This window comes from Cupressus sempervirens, chromosome 1 (genome assembly GCF_028749045.1).
Source record: "Cupressus sempervirens isolate cs-2001-9-10 chromosome 1, ASM2874904v1, whole genome shotgun sequence".
NCBI lineage: Eukaryota > Viridiplantae > Streptophyta > Pinopsida > Cupressales > Cupressaceae > Cupressus > Cupressus sempervirens.
Genome location: NC_143118.1, coordinates 888,411,771 through 888,417,916, shown reverse-complemented (window position 1 = coordinate 888,417,916; position 6,146 = coordinate 888,411,771).

The following is a 6,146-nucleotide window of genomic DNA, read 5'->3' as shown; positions in this document are numbered from 1 at the left end:
CTTAAGGGTTACTACTTCATCACTATCCTTAGTCTTCTCCCTTAATTTCTTTCAAGTTTTTAGATAATCGATCTTATATTTTAGTTTACGAATGTAATCGTTTGCATTTTCATACCTTTCTTTTAGGTTTTGTCTTTCTTCTATAAGAAGATCCATTTTCTCAAGGGTTTCTTCAAGATTCCTCTTTAACTATTCCATATCCATAGGGATTTTACTCAAGTTGTTAAGCCTCTTTTGAGTAACTGGGCTCTAATACCAATTGTTAGAAATATATAATACTCAGAGGGGGGGGAGGGTTGAATTAGTATTCTACAGACTTTTTTCCACAACTAGATATTATTAATTACTTTGCAACATGCATATGCAAGTAAACCAACAATGTTGAATAGTGAATAAAACTATAGACAGAGAGAACTCATAAACCATTATGTTTTAATTGGGGAAACCCTAGCCAAGGGAATACCCCAATGGGGATGGTACATGTTGTCACAAAAGTTTTCACCCTTGTCCAAATTTTTTACCTAAGGACAACCTTGTGAAACATGGAAACAACCTCCAAGCTGTGGGACTTGAACTATGAGGTTGAGTCTTTGGAGAAGGTGAGCTTCCTTTACTATCAGGGTGCACCTAACTACTCTTGGAGAGGAAAAGGGAGAAGGAATGCATGAAAGAAAATCTACCTAATCTAACCTAAGGGGTGATGCACCAAAATAGAGTGTTCGAACCAATCTTTGCCCATATATGCATTATTGAACCATCATGACACTTAAAGATATACACATCTAGACTTGTTTTAATCTAACAATCACATGCAGATAAGAAAACCCAAATAAATGACACAAGGAAGAAGAGAATTCACTTATATATCATTTATAGGCCAAAAGAGATACAGTCATGCAAGATTGCAAAGATCCACAATACACCAATGAGAGGCAAATAGGTCTTGCACTACACATCAATGGTTGAAGGAGATAAGGAAAAATGTCATACAGTTCAGAGGCAAAGGGGATTTACAGTAGCAAGCCAAAGCAATGCCAGAGAAATAGAGAGGGTCTGGCCCTAACAAAATTTAAAAAAATTGCCTTTATAGCTTAGGCATAACTGAGATATTTTTTTGTCCTAAACCAAACTCAACCACTACCATGTAAGATTGTAGAGAATAATCATACAAATCTAGAGAAAATATAATCTTGGCATGGATTCAAATAATGAAATCCAATATTTTTCCTAAATAGAGCCTTGAGAAGATAGAATGACACCATTAAATCACTCTCACAAAGTAGATGATAGAACCAGAGATCGTGGAGTATTTTCCTTCATTCACTAGGCACAACATTCATTGGAAAGTGGTTGGAATCAATCATAAAGATTAGATTGTGCAAGAAACCATCTCTTCCCCCTATTTTTGGTTCATGAGTCAGCAAGGTCAGTAGGTCAACCGAGTTCCTCAACCAAAAAGAACCACGTGGACCAATATTCTTTTAATTTTTTGCTACCTCGCGAAGTCTTCACATGTTTGACCACATAACCTACTAACCGCACCAACCCTCCAACTTAACCACGATGTCACATAATAGTTAGCCTTAACTATGACTACCTTTCTTTCAAATTGAGTTCACGAGGACACGTGTCCTTTGGGTGCTTCCCTACACTGTCTAAATTTCTTGCAATTCCATGATGTAGGAAAGCACTAATCATCAATCTATGAAAGATCGATGATCATGAAAATCTCATAACTTTGTAATTCTTGTTTTTTTTTAAAAATTATGAGCCCACACTGGAAATAGGTCCTACATGCCATGCATCACATTGTCGCTTCCCCACAATATCTAAACATATCGCATCTTCAAGAAGCAGAGAAGTGCCCATCATTGATCCATTTGAGATTGGATGAGCTAGAAACATGCAACCAACAAATTGTCCATGTCAATACCTTCAACCAATGACATAACACCAAACTACCTCCATATGCCAATGTGCTTTGATAGCTCATCCACCTTTTCTACAACAACTCACTGAAGAAGTTGGACCCACAAATCCACATGGCACAACGACGCTTGCCTACATTGTCAGAAGGTCTAACAAAACATAAAATACGAGAAAGCGCTAGCCAATCAAAATTACAACTCGACTAATAGCTTCCCTTTTTGTGGCTCACAAAGAGAAAATAGACCCACATGCCACACGACAGTGAGGTGCTTGCCCACTTTATGTAAAGGTCATTCACTTTGAAGAAGTAGGAAATCACCCACTGTAGATCTATGCAAGATCTGATGGTCCAAAAAGTTGCGGGAGCCAAAACATAAACTTAGGAAAATAGGAAATACAATAAAGTTTATTTCATTTATTTATCTCATATTCCCATGGCATTTGAATATTCAAAAGTGGGAAGTGACCATTGGGTGGGCCTAGACATTTGAATTAAAATATTTGGTAGGGAGGCAAATATGGTTAACATTTCTAGTGACTCAGAGGGGACATAAGCCTATTATGTGTATGACCAATGACCTTATGAATCCATTGGGCTATAAAGTCATAAAAATGAAGATTTGAACACAGTAAAACACCATAGCCTTACCCTTGTGATAGCAAAACAAGAACTCTACAACTGAAGCTAGGAACCAAAACCCTCTGCAACTTCAAAACTTCAAAATTTCAAAAGAAACTTGGTCATCCCACAGAGAGGCAACCTGTGCTTGTTCACTTCTTGGAAAGTAGAAAAAAAAAATTAAAAAAAAAAAAAAACAAAAAAAAAACTACTCTACTATGTACAAGTGTTTACATATATACAAGTTTAAACAAACCCATTGACTGGTTTGTTGAAGTGGCTCCCTTTCCTCACCAGTTGATTTCTTCTTTCATACAAAAGGGTAGCTGAAAATGATATCAAGTATGATAAACACGCTGTTGCATGTAATAAAAAAATGAAGCTTTCTAGCACTTGGGCATTACTTTGTGGAGCAAAACATACTTGCCCCTCTTTGTAGAATTCTTCCTCATACTTTGGAGTGAGCATGACTGGGAGCAACTTGCTGATTTTTTGTAGAGCTAGATGCCTTATGGGGCATCCTCTTAATGGTGTAGGGCTAAAGGAATCATCCTTGACCACTTGATTATGCTCTGCAATGGTAGTACCTTGCTGGTTTGGAAGTGGCTCCTCTTTTTGTAAAGAGAGAACCTCCACATCTTGCTCATGATGCTCATGAACCACCACCTTGGGAGCTACTGGTATGATCCAATTTTCCACTTGTTTTTGTAGTGGAACATGCTCCTCATATATAGGAGATGATGATTCAATATCTATGGAAGAGCAGATAGTATCCAACTCATCCAAAAGATCATCCTCATCATTGATCTCCTCTATTACAGTTGGAAAGACATACAAAGGTTGAGGGGAAACCTCATGCAAGTTAGCATATTCCTCCTCAAGGAAAAAGTTATCCTTGAGGCTCTCTTTCCCATCCACTAAATCATTGAGAGTTGTATGCTGCAGTGAATGATCTTCTTCTTCCTTAGCTTGCAACAGATCCTCATTCACTTGTAAAGGCTCAAAAGCTATGATTTGTTCCTCAGGAGAAGGAACAACCTTTTATTCTTTTTCTTCCTTAACAAAGGAGGGAAGCTCTTTAGATAAGAGGATTGAATCCTATTCCTTCTTCTCAATTGCTACCTCCTTTACCTCCTTAGCAGGCTATAACTCCTCCCATGGAAGCTTTGTGGGCTTGTTCTCACTCTCCCAAAACTCCTTATTTGGGCCATCAGGAGTCCACACAACCAGTCCACCCTTAAAGAGTGAAATAGTGACAGGTGTAGAAGGCTCATGACCCAACTAGTTTTCTCGCATAGGGAGTGGAGAAGTTGCAACAACAGGCTCTTGTAATGGAGGGGGCTTCTTAAAGCTTGGGATGACATATTTTGGAGAAGGGGCTGCCTCTGCTTCCTTGGTCTAAAAATGAGCCACCTGTAGCCTCATTTCCTCCTTTTTTGCTACAATAACTTGCATAGAAAGTTTCTCCTCAATGTGTCTATGTTTCTCCCTCCCTTCTTCTTCTTGTTGGAGATAGGCTTGGTATGCCATCTCCTCCTACTGTCTCTCTATCTCTTGTTGCCTTGCAATCTCATCAAGCTACCCATTAATCTCCTCAAGCTACCTATCCAAACCCAAATCTTGTTTATGAAGTTTGAACTCCACCCTCTTTTAGAATTCCAACATCACATCCTTAAGCTCTCTTTATGGGGATGTAGGGTTAGGTAGAATATGGGTGGGAGGGGGATAATAATTTTGAGCATGTTGGTTGTAATCAACTTGGGGTTGTGATTTAAATTGACCATATGAGGGCTAAGGAACAAAATTTTCATGATATGGGGGGGAATAGTAGTTATTTTTATGAAATGGGTCCATGATTAAAGCTTCATAAAAACTAAAAACTCATAGAAAACCTAAAAATCACAAAGATTAAGGTGATCTTTTACATACTAGAACTTTTTCTGTATGAAACCAGAAGATGTGCACTAGAGTCACCATGATGTTCAATTAAATGCCTACAAAGGCTGATGCCACTAAGAATAACACCCAAATTCTTAGTGTATCTAGATCAACTAGCTAACCAATGGACTTATACAATTGAATCTTCTTTGTCCCACTGGACATGCCAAAAAATGTTGTCACAAAATTTTTCAACCTTGTTCAAAGTTTTTACCTAAGGACAACCTTGTGGAACATGGAAACAACCTCCAATATGTGGGACTTGAACTATGAGGTTGAGTCTTCAGAGAAGGCCAACTTCCTTTACTATTAGGGTGTACCTAAATACTCTTGGAGAGGAAAAGGGAGAAGGAATGCATGAAAGAAAATCTACCTAATCTAACCTAAGGGGTGATGCACCAAAATAGAGTGTTCGAACCAATCTCTGACCATGTATGCACTATTGAACCATTATGACACCTAAAAATATACATATCCAGACTTGTTTTAATCTAACAATCACATGCAGATCAGAAAACCCAAATAAATGACACAAGGAAGAAGAGAATTCAATTATATATCATTTATAGGCCAAAAGAGATATAGTCACGCAAGATTGTAGAGATCCGCAATACACCAATGAGAGGCAAATAGGTCTTGCACTACACATCAATGGTTGAAGGAGATAAGACAGAATGTCATACAGTTCAGAGGCAAAGGGGATTTATAGTAGCAAGCCAGAGAAATGCTAGAGAAATAGAGAGGGTCTAACCCTAACAAAATTTATGAAAGCTTCCTTTATAGCTCAGGCATAACTGAGATTTTTGTTTTCCTAAACCAAACTCAACCACTACCATTTAAGATTGCAAAGAAGAATCATATAGATCTGGAGGAAATTTTAATCTTGACACGGATTCAAACACAATGAAATCCAATAATTTTCCAAAATAGAGCCTCAAGAAGATAGAACCACAACATTAAATCACTCTGACCAAGTAGATGGATAAAACTAGAGATGGTGGAGTGTTTTCCTTCATTCACTAGGCACAACATTCATTGGAAAGTGGTTGGAATCAATCATAAAGATTGGATTGTGCAAGAAACCCTCTCTTCCCCCCATTTTTGTCTCATGAGTTAGCAAGGTCAATAGGTCAACCAATTCCTCAACCAGAAAGCACCACATGGACCAATACTCTTTTATTTTTCTGCCACCTCACGAGGTCTTCATGCGTTTGACCACATAACCTACTAAGTGCACTAACCCTCCAACTTAATTGTGATGTCACATAACAATTAGCCTTAACTATGATTGGATTTCTTTCAAATTGGGTCCACAAGGACACGTGTCCTTCGGGCGCTTCCCCACAATGTCTAAAGTTCTCACAATTCCATGATGCAGGAAAGTGTTGATCATCAATCTACGGATGATCGATGATTACAAAAATCTCATAACTTTGTAATTCTTGCTTTTTAAAAATTTATGGGCCCACACTAGAAATAGGTCCTACATACCACATGTCACATTATCGCTTCCCCACAATGTCTAAACATATCACATCTTCAGGAAGCAGGGAAGCACCTATCGTTGATCCATCTGAGATCGAATGACCCAAAAACATGCAACCAACAAACTGTCCATGTCAATACCTTCAACCAATGACATAACACCAAACTACCTCTG